This window comes from Pogonomyrmex barbatus, unplaced genomic scaffold (genome assembly GCF_055798465.1).
Source record: "Pogonomyrmex barbatus isolate J1 unplaced genomic scaffold, ASM5579846v1 scaffold1, whole genome shotgun sequence".
Lineage (NCBI taxonomy): Eukaryota > Metazoa > Arthropoda > Insecta > Hymenoptera > Formicidae > Pogonomyrmex > Pogonomyrmex barbatus.
In genome coordinates, this window is record NW_028297098.1 from 18,662,169 (window position 1) to 18,684,200 (window position 22,032).

General features: G+C 35.7%; 2 protein-coding genes across 2 annotated transcripts in view; one reads left to right on the top strand and one right to left on the bottom strand.

Moving 5' to 3' along the window:
* The first annotated feature begins 1,264 nt into the window (after nucleotides 1-1,264).
* The window catches only part of Blimp-1 (PR domain zinc finger protein 1), a 37,989-nt gene continuing 17,221 nt past the window's right edge, over nucleotides 1,265-22,032 (top strand). The window contains exon 1 of the mRNA XM_089085115.1: nucleotides 1,265-1,753. The gene's annotated coding sequence lies outside the window, so the exon portion shown is untranslated. The remainder of the gene's footprint in view (nucleotides 1,754-22,032) is intronic.
* Nucleotides 5,862-22,032, bottom strand: part of LOC105425348 (protein FAM76A) — a 37,372-nt gene continuing 21,201 nt past the window's right edge. Inside the window, exon 7 of the mRNA XM_089085121.1 lies at nucleotides 5,862-16,706. The gene's annotated coding sequence lies outside the window, so the exon portion shown is untranslated. The remainder of the gene's footprint in view (nucleotides 16,707-22,032) is intronic.

Sequence of the window (22,032 nt, forward strand, 5' to 3'; positions counted from 1 at the left end):
GGAAAGACAAGATAAGAGACAAGGATGAAGAGAGAGGAGAGTCACCTCCCACAGAAGAAAAGAGAGAGCCGAAGAGAAGATGGAGCAAAGAACGAAACGAAGCGAGGCGGTGATGAGTGCGAAGGAAGTTTCTCAAAGTTTAAATGTTAATGAAAGTCTAGAATCTTGAATCTTCTTATTCTTAACATCTCCGTATTTTTACTATCCTTTCAAATGATAATTTGAAAGGATCTTATCCTGCAATTGAAAATGAATAAGAACTCAGGATAAAATCTTATAAATAGAAGAAATTTGCTTTGATGAAAACAGGAAGATTCGATTACTTCGCTTACGAATAAAAAAAGAAAACGGAAAACAGCAAAGCGTGAAAGAAAATATCGCGATGATCAGAGAGATACAAGATACGGTGATAAGAAATAGAAAGATGAGAGGGGCAGGCGAAAGGGAGACGAGCACGAGGAGGAAGAAGTGCAGGAGAAGGTGAAGGAGGCGAGTGATAGCGTACACACGGGAGAGAAGAACTCGATGCCGAGCGATGCTGAAACGGGGGTGGGGAAGAGTACCGTTGCTTCTGTCGATGGGGAATGCCGGCGTACGCGCACGAACGAAACGAATAACCGCCTGTATGCCGCGGCGAGCACCAACCTGGACGGAACGAACGAGGAAAGACAACGCGGCGCGGAGGAGGAAAAGAGGGAACGGACGAACGATCGTACCAACAAGCGAGTGAACGAACGAACGAACGAACGAACGAACGAACGAACGAACCAACGAAGGAGCCGAGAGGCAGTGCGAGGTGTTCACCGCGTGGCCGTGAAGAGAGAACAACCAACAGCCCATCGTCGTCATCGCGGCTCTGCCTCCTCTTCCTTCCTTAGTCCCCTCGCTGGTCCCCTCATCCCGGTGTAATACACGCACACAGCACACATCGCGCGCACACATCGATTGCGATACGCACGCATACGTAGGCCCGTCCGCCCGCTTGTGGCCTGCCTACGTGGGTCACGCACACGTGCGAGAGCGAGAACACGGGCAAGGAGACACCTAGACTCACCTTACCCGCTTCGTACTCGTCAGTTGGAACCACGCGGCTCCGCATCACGGTGTACACGACCGTACGTCAAGGACGAGGCAGTCCTCGACTGCCGGCGCGGATCAAGAAAGGGAGAGAGAGAGAGAGAGAGAGAGAGAGAGAGAGAGAGAGAGAGAGAGAGAGAGAGAGAGAGAGAGAGAGAGAGAGAAAGAGAGGAGAGGAGAGGAGAGGAGAGGAGAGATAGAGAGAGAAAGAAAGAGAGAGGAGTCCTGACGCGGACGATTACGAGAGAGCCGCACTCCCAGTTCGACCATCTCGTGGTAACCGGCCAGCGCGCGCAAAAGGGTGCGAAAACGTTCAGTAACGATAATAAACTAACATAGACAGCTGAGGGAATTTTTTTCTTGAGTGGTGCATCACGAATGAGATATACCGATATACGTCAAAACATTGTGACATTGTCCCTACGAGATTGATATTTTGCCGGTTGATATTCGATACTTCAGTGTCAAAGAATTCGAGGAAACATTCGTGAGACGTGAATTACGATTGTCAATATAATATAATCAATATACAATATAATCGGTTGACGCTACGTAGATGGTGGATTACATCCAGCCGGACATCGCCGGACTGGAGATATGTCAGTGACTTCAACGTGTGAACTTTGACAGTTCGTCGTGAGAGGATCCAGCGGCTCTTAGGCAGACACGTCGCAAGGTAAGTTCGATCAATTGTGTGATAATATCGGTTCGGAGGGCTCGAAGATGTATGTGACACAAAAGTACCACGACAAATCAGCGATCTTATAGCCTGATCTTGGAATACAAGACACAGCGCAATCGTAAATCTACGATCGGGAAAATGGTTTACAATAAAAAAATCGATACACTTTAAAAAAGATTAACTTACATTTTTCCATGAAATTTAAATGATGTCAATAATTTCTCTTGAAGTTTGCCATTTTGTAACATTTGTGTAAATTTTTAATTTGAACTTATTTTTTTTTTTAATAGAATCGTGTCCACGGACACGACATCACGATCGACATAACAATCGGAGTTTATACTTGATAAATATTTCAAATTACATCACTGATATTTAGAAAACATAACAAGGTATAACAAGGTAGCAGCTATTTGTTTTTGATAAAAACGATTACAAGTTATCAGATTTTAATAATTTACGATAACGGAGTGCTTTCCAGTGATTTCATAATAAAAAGTTATTACACGGTATATTTCAATAACATACATAAAACAATTAGCATTCCGAGAGTGTACACAATCTGATTAATTGTCACCGTAATGTATTCTTTATAATTACGATATTGATAATCAAATTTAAGTTTCCATTTTCAATATCTGACAATACGAACGTTTCTTGTATTTCAACTATTGATCGATCATATTGATCCAAAGTATAAAGCGCTAAATTCCTATAAATTTATATCTGTAGAACGCAGATATAAGAGATTATATCGCCATTGCAATATAACATATAGCGAATTGAATTAATATACTGATATAATGATAAACGTTCGGTAATCTCATTAAAATTATCTTCGAAAACTAATCCTGACAAGCGTAATATTTCCATCATTATCGAATTAAACGCGCGCAAGTTCCATCCTTATTCGTTATTAATACGTGCATTCGCGTTTTCATCGGGAAACGATTACGATGCAAATCGTGATAAATAAATCAGGGACTACCAATGTGCGTTAATCCGCTCAAACCGCATTAACTTATTCGTTTTATATAAGTCTCCGGGCGATCGCTCGCGGTTAACAACACCAACGTATTGGCAAGCGGAAAACAAAATGAATAAATTAGCAACAATGCAGCAACGAAACCCGACAATTACGCAATTTTACATAACGGTCCATCGGGACGACGTCGGCAAAACAAGTCGAATAAAACGGTGAGCATAATCGCGCGGAACGAAAATGAATATATACGAGGCAGTCCCGAGTACTTTGAACCCTTCGATATACGCGTTACGTCACGGGAGATGCTCTTCGAATACAGAAAGTGTTTCTTCACGCTCGTTCTTCGAGAGTCCCTCCGTGTGTCCCTAACGGTACCAAGACCACGCCGAAAGTCTTGAAAAAAAAAAAAAAAAAAAAACAACGGTAAAAGCAATAACGTAGTTCGTACTTTGCGGAGAATATTGTGATACTCTCCATTCAATTTTTATATATTTTGCTTTCCTTTATAGGATTCGAAACCGACATTATCGACGAAATCTATCCGCGATTCTACAAAGAAAGCTAATAATTGTAATCTTCATATTGCTTATAAATAAAATATTAAAAAAGTCATTAAATTTTTCAGATAATTAATATCTTACACGATATTAAAATATCATCTCAATAATTTTATGATTTCCATTCTGACATAGAAATCTCGATATTTTAAAGATAAAATAATACACAAACAAAACAATATCTTTATATCTAGCCACAACAAATTGATAAATAATTTATTTTTATTATCTTTTTCGAAAATAAGCTAAAATGAGAAATCATTATTAAAAAATATTTTAATAATGATTTCCTATTTTATCCCATTTTTTCCCATTTTATGATTTTCTACAGTCAATTTAAGAACTAAAAATAGAATTCTTAATTGAATTAAAAATAATTATTTGTGACTATCCAGATTTTACAATGAGCCTCGACGATACAAAATTACGAATTATAAATGCCTACAATGATTTTTTTTCTATAGAGAAATAAATATAATATTTTTTATGCGATACTTATCGTGTATCTTGATATATAGTCATTAGCCGAATGTAACATCGATTCACAATTGTAAGCGAACGATTGGGACCATCTATCTGTCATAGAAACGAAAGGAGTGCGAAGAAACACCGTTAAACGTACGTATTTCCTAATATGACATAACGGTGTATTGCGGGCCCCCTTCCCCACTTTTTCTACGGTCGAAACAAAATTTTCAATAATTTTCATTTCAATCAAGGAAAATCTCAGCTTGAGAAAGTATAACGCTTTTTCTATTTGAAACACAATCCTGCTGTGATAAAAGAGGAAGCGGGAGATGAAGAAGAAAAAAAAATGGGAGTGGAAAATTGTTAAAGCGTCAAAGGATTACGAAGTATAAAGGAAGTCGAGAGCGGAAACGAGTCCTTTGTATCCACAGCCCACCTATCGAACGTCGCTTCAAGAAGTACGAAGAGAATTATCTTTATCGAATGCGCAGTACGATTTAATAATAGCAAGATAGAAAAGAGTTGTCAGGAAATCCGATAATTTTTTTCTATATAGTTCGTGGGACGTTATATAAAATTCCAAAGTAGAGAAAAAATTTATGCAAAAACATATATGTTATGCTTATATATAGATATATTAATTATTATAAATATTAATTTAAAAAAAAAATTATTTGCTGAAAAATATGATATATACATACAAACATAGAAGAATATAAACTTTTCCGAAATATATAGATAGATTTAAATAAACATTATGAGCTGAAATATTTAAATATGAATAATTTATGAAACTTGTCACTATATTAACTTTACAAATTTCTAATTTAGTATATTTAATTATGATATATTTAAAATCAATATAATTTGGTATATCGAATATAAGAAATTAATGCATAAGAAATAACGCGATTTGCTATCTAACGAATGTATATTTAAAGGATATATATAAACAGGCGTACATTTTCGATCCCCCCATTATAAATATGCAAAATAAACTCTATGTTTGAAAGTTACAGTTCGTTTGCCTTTCAGTATCAATCGCATATTAAATCAAGAAGAAAAGAAAATTTTCAAAAATTTCTTATTTTATAATTCCCCTTTTATAATTTTAGAACCTGTGTTATTTCACAATTTATATTATTAGTCAATTTTGATTAAAACCAATTAAAGGTGAAAAATGAAATTAGGAACTTATAATTAACGAAGAATTATCAGAATAACGTGAATTTAAATTGGATACTTTCAATTTTTTTATTATTATATATCACAAATTCGCAAACAATTGTGTTTACTTCAATGTATAATAATTTAAGAAATTATTACTAAAACATATAAGAAGTTGGCATGTATACCGTTTTTACAAATTTTTGCAAATATAATTTCGACAGAATAATCTCTGCATTTATCGAAGATGCAAACGTGAAAATCCATGCGAAGTTTTTCCGCATATAGCATCGCAAATCGAGCAATTTTCCCGGAATTGTACCGGTTTCAATTATCAATTCAACATCCTTCGTCCCGTAACGCTGTAACGTCTAAATGTCCTACGAGCGTAATGCCACGCTAGGATATTTTCAGATGCCGGTTTGGTCGATGTCGATAGCCGGTACCGTTTTCTCGCGTGTTACAGGATAAGTGCTTTTCGATTTTGAGAATGGCACGCTGTGGGAGAGGATAATAACGCTCGCAGGTGCCTACTAATGTGACATAACGGTATCCGTAGCCGCGGTTCGTAGCCGCGGTCACCGCGAACTTGCGTATATGTAATCATTTTGGGACGGGAGGTGGGGCGAAGGGTAGGAGAGGTGGAGGTGAGAGAGAGAGAGAGAGAGAGAGAGAGAGAGAGAGAGAGAGAGAGAGAGAGGAAAAAGAGAGAAGGGGGAGGGGACGGTCGATTTATTGGAACGGTCGTTGCACTTTTCGTACGGGGGGCACTGATCGAAAAGATCCGTACTTTCTTGCGTGTCCGTGAAGCACCCGAAGATCGAGAGATATTCCCAATCTCGCATCATTCGATTCGTCTCGTCGATATTTCATTTATCAATGTTGCTTCTATCATCGATGGTCAATTAAATCGATATAATGAAGATTTTATCTTTATCTTTTATCTTTATTAATAGGAATTATTATTGCTTCCAAATGAATATACATGTTACGTTTTTATTGCCAAAATTAAGGAAGGAAAATAAATGTTCTGGCAAACGCGATATTTTCTTCAAATTGACATAAATATCGATAATTAAAATAATATTACAGATTCATCGGACGTGATTATTGAGGACGCGGATAAGATTCAGCTGCAAATTGTTTTACACAGTTGAAATCCGCTATTATCTTCGAGAAGTTAATTCACGCGTGTCTTCTGGATATGTACTTCGTCTGGCGCCACATACCGCAACGGTGTCATAATCTAATCAACGGGAAATCGGACTGCGCTGCGACGCGGCTTTCTCCGTCTTTAGAAAAAAAAAAATCAAGGGTGGTCGATGACCGTGTCGTTCCTAGGCCTAGCCTAGATTCGTCGTCCGCGCCGCGGGCGAGCGGCGAGGCTGAAAGTACCGTAGCGCCATTTTCCATGCAAAAATTACGCTTGTCCTGCACGATTCCGCGATAATACACACGCCGAACCGTAAAGTATTACGCGCTACCGTAACGATGACCGTCCGTCGCACATATACGGGGTGTCCCGTTCGACGTGATGCCGTATTGTCGTTATGTTCAATAAGCAAGTGTGTCTCTTCTAATGCAATTCTTGAAATGCATCATCTTGCGTACGATTTCGAATGGCGAAGTACATGGGAATTTTAACATTATTTGAAATTGCACAGTTCGATGGGATGTAATAGATCCTTGTAACAGATCTACAAGATTTTGTAAAGAGCTAAAGTTCATTTCGATTAAGTGTACCAACGTGTTGAATATTGCAATACGATATCCATTGTACAACAGTAAAATGTAATTAGCAAATAGATTCCATAATTATTATCTATTTCCATTTATATAGAATCAAGCGACAATCTTAATTATCATTTTTAAACCATACTCATTAAAATAACGTAAAATTTTGTTAAAATTGCTGGGTCGATGGATATTTCAAATTATATTTGTCATCATTATTTTAGAAAAGGATTTGTTTCGTTGAGGAAGATTTTCTCATTCTCAGTGAAGGCTCTAACGGACAAGACACGCCGAATTAGTGCAAATTTTCTCCCGGCGACCGGAGTGCAATAAACTCGGCCTGCATTTTCTGCGGCGCGCAAGCTAGACTCTCCGAAGTATTACGCGGTACCATAACCCCGATTATGCTATCTATAGGGTGACTACGAAATTTACTAAGCATAATCTATGATTTTGATTTAGATTGTATAAAAAATGCTTATGTAGTAATTTCTTTTTCTTTGTTTTTTCTTCCTCTCCCCCCCCCTCTCTCTCTCTCTTTCTCTCTGTTTCTCTATACATTGAACTCGGAAGTGTTACATTTGCGCTATCGGGTGCCGCTAAATCGCTCATGAACCTGCGGCCCTAATACGTATGATCGGTACGAGGAGATAAATTCAGGTACAATAGAAATTAAGTTGAATTCGTGTCAGTCATACTGTACATGATGTGACACAACTCGTAACAAATAAATCGCGTCGGCACGATAATTATGTGGCACATCCGCGAAAAGATCAGTGTTCGCTAAATGAAGAAAAAAACAGACACAATTTTCAACACAGACAATTTTTCAAAATAAAGACGACATTCTCGTGTCTCGGTTTCCTGTCGTCGCGAAATGATTACAAAATACACTATTTCAAAAAAATGTTAATTAAATACTATGATTTCTATTTTATTTTTCATATGATTCATTTTTATGATTCATTTATTCCGATGGACAAAGTATCTCAATGTAGATTTATTTCATCATTTGTCATCAAAAAATTTCATATAAAAAAATTGGAATTTGATGACGATGACGCAGCTATTCGTCATTAATTTCATTATAACTGAACAGTTAAGATTTGGGAATCCAGTGAAAGTATGTGTCAATTCAACTTGACAAAACGATACCGCGTTGATGCACCACGGTCATACATGATCGTTACGCGCACTTCCTCATTCTCACTTACGCCGCAACCCGCGGAATTCATCGCGATAAAATTCCCATCGCCGCCCGTGCGAAGCACTGCACCTCGGATCGTCAGCATCTCGAAATATACGCAAGCAGAGTTATATCGTGTTTATCGTAAGAACGGATCGTTAAATCCTCGTTTGTTTACCGATGTTTCAAAACCTTTTTTGAATTTGCGCTGCGTGTATCATCGATCGTCGTTAAATTGTAAAATAATTATTTCAGAGGTAACAATTCGTTCAAAAATCGACATTTATTACCGAGTGTGCATTAATTTTCTGTTATATAAAACGTGGACGTAAATTTTTTTTTTAAACTTTGAAAGTTGTAACTAACCTTTGCTCGGAAAAAATTTATAAAATTCGATAAATTCGAAATACACAAACGTTTGAATTCGGTAGATTGAAATTAGATAGATTTTTAACAGTCTATATTTAAAATTGGAGATTTACATTTTGACGTAAGTGTTTGTAATTCATTTTATTTGCTTAGATTTGAATTCAAATAGTGCGAGATTAAAGTCTCTCTTGAAAAAACATGAGAGTCCGAAATATCGATGCCGAAAATTTAGAATTTATATGATAATTCTATACCACTTGTGTGTAATGTGTTGAATTTGCGATCTAGATGATTAGTAAATCGGTAAAGAATCGAATCGCGGAGGTCAAAGCGCGCATCGAAATCGCGCGTCTAAGTATCACGAGCCGTGCGGCGCGCTAATGTACCGGGTGTCCGACAGCAAGAGGATGATGTCCGCGGATGGGAAAGAAGGTTCGGGCGGCGTGGAATCGACTCGGGCGCTCGCGTATATAGGAGGCTCGCGAGCCGAGGAGTCAATGACCGTTCTACATTGACGCGTTGCTCCGGCCCGAGTGCCGGCTGAGTTAAGTAAAGTCACGGCCAGCCGTCAGCCGTGAGATTCCCTCCCTTCACTTCACTTCACTTCGCTTTAGCCTTGCTGGTCGGCCCAGCGACGGCGATGAGCCGCGCGCGAGTAGTAAAACTTGTCCCTTCTTCCCGACGACACAAATTGGAATCAAATTGGAACGGATATGTCGGTGAACAATAGATCTTCTGATAATACGCTACCGAAGTTAACTATGTACGAGATACCGTAAATTACATACAACGGATAGCTGCAACTATTTTGAAAAAATTTTTGGAGAACGTAAACAGTTCAAAAATTTATGAAAAAATGATTTATGAAAAAAAAAATGATTATTTTTCTAAGTACTATTTTCTTTTTTTTAAAAAAAGTATGGAAAATTCTTGTAATATTCTGTTGTTTAAATTTTTCAATGTATTTTTCGATACATGTCATTACTGTTTAATGTATAGAATTCTATTTGTCGAGGAGATAATTCTGCAAAGATACAACGCTCGCATTTTCTTTAAGCCAAGATTTCAATTAGCACGTCTATCCTATATTCCACGATTACAATTAGATTGATATTATTGATGTATCAAGGTCGCATGCGGAACAATGAGAGGTGACGATAAATCGTTACCGGTAACGTTACCGTGGGATGAGAAATTCAGTAACGAGAGATACGGAATTCTTTTGATTTAATCAAAGCAAAGCTGCCGTCGATGAGAAGGCATACTCCTCTTATAAAACTTTGGGTTGTATAATCATTTCTTCATCCCGCTTCTTAATCCAACAAAAGGCAAGCCCTCCTTGATTGCTATTCAATATATATCTTACTTGCATTCAACGTGAACCACTCGCGGCTGGTCGAATTAAAGCGGATTTACGTCGCGCGCTTCGACGAATGAGATCGCGGAAACAACTTCGCGATTATTTTATCAGGATGAGCAAAGTTTACGAAGTGCGGTTTCTACGCGCGTAGTCTCAGGACCATTTCTTCTTTCGAAAGTTCCGTGAATACGCGAAAACGCGATGATAATTAAAGCCGACGTACGTTCGCGGCAAAGTGGATGAAATACCTGCGTGATCCCGCTGCGACCGGCGGGTACACAAAACCAGAAGATTATAAAGCAGGAAGCGATTCAGTAGGAAGATACGCGAGCGACACTTGAGCGCGAATAAAAACGAGTCCGTGGATCCGTTATCGTCGAATGCATTTTCTCCGATTCTGACGTCGTGACAAACGATGAGTACGATGGGGTTCGGGGGTAAATGAGACTCGCGAAATCAGATGGGACGAAATAAGATGCGTCGCATGAAAATGGTCCACGCGAGGGATCGTGCCGCGCGAGGGGAATTTTTCACAGCGCGGATTTACCTACTTTTCTCGGCTGGCTGCCAACTTTTTCCACTGTCAATGCTGAAAAGTTAATCGTCCGTCTTCGGAACGGCGCTAAATTTAGTTCGTCAGGCGATACGCGACTCATATCACGAATGTATCCTTTACTCTCACCACGGCCATAAATGCATTTTACTATCGCTACGCTGCACCGGAGGAGGTACACTTACCTAGAAAGATACCTCTTAGAATTTCCATTTTCTCGGATATGTACCCGCAAACGCTACTGGAATATACGCGGATGGAACGGGAGAACTGAGCCTTGTTCGCAATTCAAAAAAGCGAGATTACTGGGTAAAGGATTAAAAAAAAAAAAATTATCTTTCTCTGATTTTACCAATAAGTAATCGAATAACATACTTCACTTGCGACTCCGCTTTAATCTTCTTCAACAAAATCGAAAGATTCTTAATCTATTAAACATCAATTAAAGGATTTCAATTACATATTCATATAATTAAATATCCGAGATAATTATTATCCGATTAATCAAGTCCAGATAATTCGTATATGAGTAATTAGATAATCCATAAAAAGAGTCTAGTTAGATAATTTGATATCAACAAATCCATACCATATTTAAAGCCGTAATTATAATTCGTATCTTTACTTTGAATAAATAGAATTTCTATTATATACAGTTTTCTTTCTCGATAAAGGAAATAGAAAAAGATTAAATAAATAAGTTTCGCTGCAATTGACAGATTTAACTAACGTAATTGTTTTTATTTATGTGTGTCAATTATTTTTGTCAATAATTACTAACTAATTTTAAGATATATATTTTATCTTATAATATAACAATTCTAACAACATAGGAGCACTTATTTTCAAAAAAACGAAGAAAAACTGTATCTTTTTATGTACAAATTTATATTACAAATTTATATTTATAATTTATGAGAACATTCCGACAAAATTATTAAACTCTAAAGAGAATTTAAAGAAATTAAAAAAAATCTTTTCATGTTCTCATAGTAAAAGCCGTAGATGACCATAGCTCGCTTCGGTTAACTGTCGTATAATGTTACACTTGCTAGACAATTAGTCGAGGCTACCGACCGAAACAGGATACAGCTGTGAGTAGACGGAAGAGAAAGAGAGAAAGAGAGAGGAAGGTGCGGGGAGAAGATTCCAGGATTAGAAAGGATTAGACGCGCAAGAGCGCATAATTTTCGCATTTCCTGATTCTTCGGCGAGCTGCAAAACAGGCAGTGGAATTATTTCGTCGTATTTCACGGTGCGCATTCGAATTGCATTAAGCGGATAATATGCCCGAGTCTCGGCGGCGAGTCAGCGCGCTCGTTCGTTATATAAGGTGAAAGGGCGACTGACATTGACATTGAAGTTCCGAGCCGCTCAATGCGGAAACGCATAAACTCCGTTATTTAATCTCTTTCGCAACGATTACAGGGATCTATCGGCGTAACAAAGTTATAACGTTTCTCGTCTTATCAACCATTGAGAATATATTATGTAATGATAGTATAATTTTGATGACTAGTTTGATGACTAAGTTTGATTCGAATAACTTTTTTCAGGTTTTTTTTTTCAGAAATCTAGCGACAATTTTGTTTTTGGGAAAATTTTAAAAAAGAAATTATTACTCGCATTTAAAAAAAAAATTTGACATTTATTATCAAATATTTTTGATATTCAAATATTTTATATTTTATATTTTATTATCAAATATTTTAACTTTATTAACAAAAATATTAGAGAATAGTATGTTCGTATTTTAAGAGCAACATAATAATATCCTGGAAACTTCAATCTCTTGCTTTTAATAACTCACAAGCATCCTGATATTTCAAATTGGGAAAAATCGACCATAATTTAATCAACAAACGTTCCAAAATTCTACTTTCAGAATTTTCTGCAGACGTAATAGATTCCATTTTTATAAACTTATAGTTTCCGTTGGTAAACTAATAGTTTTCGTTTTTTTTTTTTTTTTTTTTACAAACTTATGTAACACTGCAGAATTTTTCAGTTTATTCAATCTCTACGATATACATCGTTACGGCGTTTCGTTATTCGCGTTATTCAATACGAAAAAAAGGAATTCATGTTCACGCGACGCGCATTGATAAAAAGTCTCAATTTTCTCGCGGCTGTTTCGCGCGCGTTCGATAACCCCGTCCTGAAAGCGAGAAACGTGTGTGCAAGATATAGAAACACTTGACCTGCCTCACTCTCTCATGCCACGTCGAGCACAATATCCGAATAAAACCGTCGTTTTTATCTGTCTGCGACAATTTATCCGTTTTGACGTATCACATGCTGCTAACCAGTACGTGATCAGTTTTGTCCAGAAAATTTTATAACGCATGTGCTAATCATTGCCGAAGCTCAAATAAGGATGTCCAAACATTTACATCTTTTTAAAGTCTTCTCTAAATTGGTTTTATCAATTTCTCTTTTGTTTTTTCACATTTTCGCTTTTGTATCGTTTCTGTATTATCTTTTGCATTTGTTTTTTTAGCAATAAATAATATTAAAATTCAGAGAAGAAACTGTTATTCATACATAGATCTTTATGGAAAAATGATATATGTGAAAAATGATATTTAAGTTCACTTACTATTATAAATATGTTAACAATTTTTAAATGACAGAGGCAAAGCCATTAAATCTCAAGGATTAATGTTTTTATAAACAAATTTAAATATATTTAAAAAAAACACAATTATAAAATACTTATAGTAATTTTAATTACAAAAGTTAATTTTATCATCGTATATGATAGAGAAATTTAAAATAATTATATGTTATTATATTAATTTTTATGTTTTATATATATTTTTGTAACTTATTTTTTTTTTAATTTAAAATTTAACCGTTTTATTTTCAGTTTCTGTCTTTGTTAACTGCAAAAAAATAAAATATTCTGTTTTAGCAATCGAAATACATCGATACCAGACACATTTTAAACTAATTTTATTCTAATCAAATGATTCGTAGCCATGCAAATTTATTAAAGTTATATATCGATTTTTATAAAAAAATAAAGTTAATTATTTTATGTTTAAAATTATTTTTCGTAGTCAAATTTTGCTAATATGCGAATTTATATTTTATTTAACAACATAAGAAAAATAATAACATTTTAAGAATGTAAAATATAAAAATCGACATATTAGCATTAAAAGTGTAATTTTTAAATTAAAAAACATTGTATAATATTGAATTATATTTTAAAACTATTGCTTAAATTATTAAAACAAATAGTAATAAAGTTAAAATGCAGAATTAAATTAAACTTAGAATTAGTATTTAAAATTAATATTCATATATATTAATTTTCCTCAATATACACTATCTTTTCTCTGTGATAAAAAAATTATTCAATTTGAAAAAGATTGTAGGAGGTAAGAAGGAAAAAATGCAGGTTCAATTGGCAGGACGCCATGACGAGCGGTGTGAGCGCGCGCAGCCCATTTCGGAATGAGGATGCCGCGCTGGTGTGCCGGTTAGCATGAAGTGTGCTATTACAAAATAGGTTATGCAGCGCGCAAAGAGAGTCGGGTTCAACAACCGGCGAGAACGGTGAACCATGAGGCGCGCAGTCCGGTAGCGAAAATGATATAGCGGTCGTTCGTGACAGTGCGCTCGCTCGCGCCAGCAAGTAGAGAGAGGCGCGCTTTGGTCCGCCGCGAGCGAGCGCGCGGCCAAGAACCGACGGCCGACCACGAGTACGCGCGATCACGTGTCCCCATTGAAAGCGGTTCGGTGCCGTACGGCCGGTCGTCGAGCTGCACTACTCGTCGAGGCCGGCGCGGCCGACGTCCGTTTCCACTTGTACTTTTGCGAAACGGCGCGGCGGTCGCGGGGGTCGATGTACTCGCGGTCGAAGGAGATCAATTTCGGCGTGTTCACCGTGTTCTCTCGTAGGAGTCGATTCTGAGAAGAAGCATACGGCAACCGAACAAAATGGCAATTTATTATATCCTGAGGCAGGGAAGATTTTTGATCTCTTTTTCGAGCAATGAAGTCATTCTTTGATTTGCTTGAAAAACCGAAAAGAAACGTCATCATGGATATAAAAATAAATTTATATATAAATTATTATGTATATATAAATTATTCAAACTAATAAAATATTATTCCTTGTTAAAATAGAAAAATGTAAGAAAATACAAAAAGTTTGCAATATTTTTCGCAAAGTTTTAACGAATTATAGACTTTTTATTATTTATATATAAATATAATAACTTTATAATAATTTCGAAACTGTTCAAATTATATTTTGTGCCATGGCATTTATTAGCGTGAAATAATTGATCTACGATCATAACGCGCTCAAGGAGGACATCGTATCATGATTAGTGAACTACATCTTGTCTCATTTCCATCATCCGTTGATCAAATGCTGCTCTCCTTTTGCCATTGTATAAGAACCTTTGCAAAAGCGAAGTGCATATAAGAGCAACACAGATGTAAATTACAGGCATGTCGTCCTTTGAACACTAAACGATGTTTTCTATTTCCTTAATGTACTCAAGAAATACGAATAATTCAAAGTCAAGAAAATCCAACAAATTAAGGTTAACTTCTTAGCTTCTTCTATATTTATGAAACAATTCATCATGAATTTTTGTTAGTATATTGACTATAAATATGTAATCATAATTATACAAAATGTACGTCAAATTGTATTAACTTAATGAAATTATAAATCAGAAGGCATTCGAGAGATTAATTTTATATATTAAATAATTTTATAAAAATTAATCTTTTCTGTCACAAAGATTATTTGACATATATTTATATTACTATTGTGAGATATTACGAGATAATATCCAAAATTTTCCAAAATGATAAATACATTAAAAGATATATTAAAAAAGATATTGAATTTGATTATTACAATTTTCTTCAAAATGATTATTTTTCAACTCGATATATTAATTCTACATTTTATCCATTGCTGACAACTTTAAAATTTTTATTTTTTTCCAATATTGCTTATGCGTGTATGCTGCGTTTGTTTGAATTTTGTTTGAACCTTGCTGAGATCGATAAATTTGTTTTCTCATCTGCTATATTTTTACCTCAAAAATAAGAAGTCATATAATGAAATCAAATAGGGTAAAATAAGAACTGTGAAAAGCAACAGTTTTAATATTTTTTGTTAACAACTATTGTATAGATAAAGAAAGAGAGAGGAATGCATCTCTGTCTGTCCAACAACTCATAGAAAAAAGTAATACGTCTACGGTTTTCGACCTATATATTTTCTCGATTTGACTTCATGTGGCGTTTTCTTATTCTCCAAGATAAAAATGCAGCTGAAAGGAAAGATTTGCTGACATCGCCGAAATTCAAGCAAAATCGTTGATAAGAGCAAGTTGAGAAAAGAGAGTTTGAAAATTGCTTCTAATAATAGAAAATGCGTTTAAATTAAATTGGAAAGGTATATTTTATATTCTAAAAAACATTATAATAATTCTATAATTTTTTACCTATAAATATATTTTTTAATATAATTTCATAAATTTTTGGATACTATATATATGCGAATATTTTGATAAAACAGAATAAAAATTTGTTTTTAAAAAATTATATAAAATATGTTAAAAATTTATTATTTTATTATTTAAATTGTACTTTTTGTAAAACTTTTTGTCACTTAAAATAATAAAAAACATAGTCTATATTTAAAAAAATAAAGATTAATAATATTGGAGATTTTTCATGGAGTATACTATAGGTTTGAAGAATAAAGGAGAAACTGTCTTTAAAAAGACATTACAAAAATAACAAAATCATAGATTAAAATTATATAATATATAGTTTCTGGAAGAAACTAGAAAGAAATGCGCTTACCGTTCGGAATAAAAATGCACAAGCGAGCACATCATACGCATCGTGCGCATATACATCGTTCGCTTATGTAATATGCATAAAGAGAAAATGCAGGCACGCAAACGAGGAAGACCCGGAAGACGCTCGTGATAAGGAGCCAGAGATAAGAGGAAAGTCAGCCGCCTCGAGCCTTACCGAAAACGAATTCGGTTTTACTTTTGGCCGTGCCACCTTCTGCTCCTCCTCTTCCACGCGTCTCCTCCTCCGCTTCTTCGCCGCGTACAACGGTGCTTTTACGCACCTGTACACGCATAGACTCGCGACTCGCGTGCATAGTGTGGGCCCACGTGTACTCGCCATCCTCACGTATTCACGCGTTTTACGACCGCGGCACTCCGGCATTGTATGTACCTGTACGGTACTTTCGGTATATACACAAGGCGCAGGTATGTACAGTTAGGCGAATGACGCGCTTCGTCCGTCGGTTCGGTTTCGATGCCGGAACGTGGCAGTATGCAGGGGCGGATCACGGAGACATCCGCGTGCTAGAAAATCTCACATCACGCAAATACATGCACATGTGCGCATCCCGTGCAATCGTCGCCGTGGCAAGTAAATACACCGGTACCGTTCGTGCGCCCAATTCACTTTGGCTGATGCGCCTTCTCTATGATGCGATGATCGGTTTTTCGCGTTTCAACGCGCCTTGCGTCATCCTCAAGAGTGTGAAGAGCTGACTTACAAACTGCAACATAAAATGCGACTAAGAGCGATTCCCCATTGTTCATTAATTATTATTTTTTATTATTATACTATTAAATAATAAATTTATAGAGGCAAGATAATACATTTTATGTTTTTATTCGTGATAAAAATTTTAGGGAAATTTCACTTCATTATATTATATTATTATATTATTATTATATTATTAAATTTAAAATAACTAAATTTAAGAAATTGGTTTATTAATTACTATCATATTAATTATGTCTAATCACATAATATTCGTCTATAAGTATGATGCAATTGTAATTATTTTTCATCTATATTTATCTCGTATAATAATTATAAGAAAATTTTTTCATAATAAGAAATCATTATATAATAACGAAAATATTAAGAGTGGGCATTGCTCAATGCGGTAAAAATTATTTAAATCTGCTCGCATTAAAATTTATTCATTGACATAGAGTACTGTCACTCCTATGGCAATAGTATGTTTTAAAACCTTGCAAAACGATTATCACTTCATTTAAATTAATCGGAAATTAAAATTTATACGGCAATCTTAATTTCTTAATAAATTTTTTAATAATACTTCAAATTAAATTGTTGTAATTCACTAACGTATAAAATTTCGTTATCATTTTGTCTATGAGAAGAAATCTATGAAAGAAATCTAGACACTACGGCTTCGGTGCTTCTAATTAATAAAAAAAGTGCATTGAAGAACCTTTAGACGAAAGTAGTTGATAGTTCCGGGACACCCCGTATATGCAGACGCGAAAGGGGGTCCCCTATGGGGGTATCGGAACCTCGTTACTCAGTGCACCATGCCTATGGTGTGGTCCAAGTCCAAGTCCAAGTAGACCTCCAAGTGGGACAACGACCGGTAGAGACCTTCTTTCAGATCCGTGGCGAAGAGAGAATGGAGAAGGTGCCGTGACGACCGAGGAGAAAGAAGGACGAAGTTTGCACAGTTGAGGGGTGGGGTACAGGAAGAGTGAGGTTGGCCGTGCGAGGGGAACAAGAAGGTGGTGGCAATCGCGAACTCACTTTGCTAATTCACTTGCTCGTTGCTTTTCCGGTTTACATTTTGCTACCAGCCGGGTACGACGGCCTTTAAAGCCGCGCTCGGCCGACTGGAAAACGAGATTTTCAATGTTACGCGCCGTGAATGAGAATTTGCCGAAATCGAAGTCTCGGAATTTTTCGCTAGCTACCTCAAAATGAAGATATAGGCCAATTTGCGAAAGCGCACAATTCTATTGTTCAAGCATTTATATATTTCTAGGTACATATTTTTATTATATTTCTTTGTACGCAAAAATTGTGATAACGACTTTTGCTTTATTTTTGTTCATTTTAGATTGTACAATATACATATGATTTTTAATATTCTTGTATTTCCGGTTTAAAATATTTTTTATCGAAAATAATGAAACAGTTTTCGGGATATAGACAATTAAAAATCTAAAGTGTGTAAGTTAAAATTTAATTAAATACATATGTGATAGATAATAAAATACATATGTGATAGATAATTAAAATAAGAAAAAATTTTTTAATAATATTTTATAACATAAAAAATATTTGAATAATATTCAGGAAAATAACAAATTTTTCTACAAATCATTTTTAAGACGATTCTTTACATGCATTCAAAATTGTAGCTGTCATCAGCGGCACGACGGAAAACTTTTTAAGTGACAGGAAATGACAACAGGGAACCGGTAGTTTCTCGATACTTAGGATGCTTCAATATTTCAGTGAGTTTCCTGCTTGATGCACCGTTATCGATAGGCGAGAATATATACGAAGTGTCCGAGCGGACAGATTTGGCGTTAAATCGACTTCGTGATAAGAATGTTTTATTCACAGAAAATTCTAATCTATCAATATTTAAACGTCAAACGAATAGCAAATATTATAAAATCCATATAATTTTTATAATTTAATTCAACAAAAGTAAGAATTCGACACACGCAAATTATAGATGATGAGATAAACTAGATTTTGTGTTAAGTATTTTCATAAACTTTCTGCCTGTTTTGTAAAATAGGGAAAACTACTTATACCACTCGTTCCGGCCGATGATTGAATTAGCGCCTGCTAATTTCTAGTATCTATAATGGCGAATGACGAGAAAAAAAAAAATCCGGAGACTTCGTATTCTCCAGGAAGGTCAGACAACTGGTTAAGCAGGCGCATCAAATATTCGTTTCGTGTCCTCCGCGGTTAAGAAAGGTCTGGATGTCTGTAAGAAGGTCGATGCTTCGCCGACTGCGCGAGAGGTCGATAACCCATAAGGCTTTGAACCGGGACATGTTGCGTTTAAGCTTTTTGTAGAAAGTGCTGTTACTCCGCGTTACTTTTGTATTAAAGTGAATCCTCGCCGGCCTGCCGTGGAACAATTTACCGTTTTTCGCGTGCAATTCGCCGCGCAGTGGCATTTCAATTATTCCGCCCTTCAATTTGACAACAACAAGCATCTATGCGACTGCACACAAGCTGATCTGAGCTAATCCATTTTCGATAAAGTAACAGTATTGGATTGGACATATTAACAAATACATCTTATTCTTTTAATACTATATAAAATAATTAGGTGCATTTTTCATAAAATACATTTGTAAAATTTTATCTCAGAAAATTTATATAATAAGCGCAAAGGATTGTGCCAATAATATTACATTATTTTAATATAATATTCGTATATTAATTTTATTTTCTTGTAAAATCGAAACACTGAAATCTGTAATGGCGTTTAAATATAACAGATTGACATTAAGTATAACAAAATTATTCAACTGAAATAACTTTGCAAGAATGCAAAATAACGCAATCGATGTTGAATCCGAAGGACACGTCGAAGGAAATGAACACTACGGAAATAAACGTTCTACTTATACATACTTATATTTACTTTTAATTTAATTATGATTTTCTTAATTACATAAAGCCAAACATAACTGTATCTTGTGTTCTATCAAATCAGATTATTCAATGATATGATTGCGTAGCGGGGGAAGACATCTCGCGTAGCAAACAAATTTCTCCCCGTTATTCCTCGCAATCTTTACGCACACGCAATCCACTTGATAAACACGCGTATATCGTATGCCGGACGGTCCGTTATATACTCCTAAAGTAACAGTTACGAGTGTGCGGAACGACAGACGTGCAGAGAAGGGGGAGGCGGCGAAACACCTTGCTTCGATCCGAATGAGTTCCATGGAAACGACGTTTCCGGTTCACATTCGGTTTTCTATCCGTGGTGGCCGCTATTACGCGTCTGATTAGAAACCCACGAGTGACGTGCGACATGCCATCGCCGTCAATTTTCCGGCTTTTTTCCACGCGGCATCGTGACATCCCAATTTTTCACTTAATCGAAAATCGATATTTTTCTTATGAATCAACACAAATCTATCGAGTATATATGTAAATGAAATGAAAAGGAAATGCGAAAATTAACTTTGGCATCGGTAAACTGAATAAAATATTTATCAATTATACGAAAATCAATCGGAAAAATCTTAGGAACAAAAAAGATTAACGTTTGTCTCGTGCACGATCACACATTTTATATTTCCAAACGATCAATAATTTGCTTTGCAAGCAGACTTTAATTTTAATATTTTATTCAACTAAATATAAATACGAATATAAATTTTTCGATAAATATTCGTTTTTCAGAGAAAAATTTCCATAATTCATAATTTATAGAGATTATTAAGAAGTTAAATATAAAATCTGTCAATATATATTTTACTTGTACATAAATTTTAATTCAATCGCGTAAGGCAAACACGTTGAATTATTAATTCGTCAGCTTTTATTCGAATGAATTTACTAGAATTTAGTTTAAACATTAAAACAGTAAAACATTAAAATTTAACGTACGATAACAATAATAAATTGCAATAACCAAATGTTTGGTTCGGTTCGTTACGACACCTACGCTCGCGGAAATGCTCAGATACTGCATCCGAGAGTATTGACCTACAGAAAACGAACTATTCCGAAAGTTTGCAAACGCCGACATTCGACTGCGATTCGTGTGCAAGAAGCGGTCGTGCCGTAGGAAATTAATATATCTGGTACACAGTCGTTCTCCTGCCGAGGAGGGAAAAGATCGACGACCCCGAGGAACGTATCTGGGTTAGTAGTCGTCGGCGATTCACGCGGAAACTTCTTTCGCTAGGCGGGACCACCGTCGACTGGCTCGCCATCGTGAAAATCGCACCGAAGCGAATCGCACGTGCTCTTCCGTCGAAAAGTGAAATTCGGCATGAGCTGTCGTATCGTCGTATGCCCACGCCGAAATTTCGTCACACTGGCGGAGGAGGAGGGGGGAGCAGGAGGAGGAGGTCAACGGCTTCGTCAGTCATATAATCGTAGCGTAATATGAGATATCGTTCACACGCAGGCCGAATTTGCCGTGGAGTGGGTGAACGATATGTTTTATTTGCACGCGTAATTTTGAGTCTTTATATTGATTTAACTTTATTTATTTATCTATATTTGCAATAGTACCTTTTTTACTCGGCGTATGAGAAAAAGTTGTGCGCAAGTATTTGACAGTCGATCATCACGATTTAACAATTGCCAATTGTAAATTTTGTAATGAAAAATCGAGATAAAATGCACGATCAAAGCAGCGTTGAGAAAAAATCTTGTCCGCAAATAAAATTTTACAATGCGCTCAATTTCGATAAAATTACGAATAAATCATGTGCTACCCAATATTCTATTAAAATTGAGAGCAGCATCGAATGAATTATAGCGATACTAAATCGTCCTGTGGTAAATATGTATTTTGCTGTTTCTGTTCTCCATTGAAAACCTTTATTCTTTGTCGGTATAAATATAAATATAATAAATTGTGACACATAAGATAATAATAATAATAATAATCAAATTTTGTCATAGTACACACATATATATATATATATATATATATATATATATCTAAAATAAAGACTTTGTTATCCCAGCTGAATTTAGATTAAATCTTGAAAGACTAACTTGAAATACTATAATATAAAAGAAAAATTTATCATTCCTGACTTTTCTGACATTTAAATTTAGAAAAACAGCATTTCTCTATTTTTTTCAAAAATTCATAATGAATGACTTGTCTGTTTCTTTCTTTTGCAAACAAGTAACTGAACTTATCAAAGCACGAGTGAGCTCGCGAGATCGTTCACGTAACCTTGTACGATACGATCGAGCCTGGCCTTTCGGATTAGGGTTTGAGAGTTCCAAGAGTTCAATGATCTTTCTTTTCATGCCGCGATGTGTCGGCGGTCCCGTCGACTAATCTCCCGATGATTCGAAGACTCAAG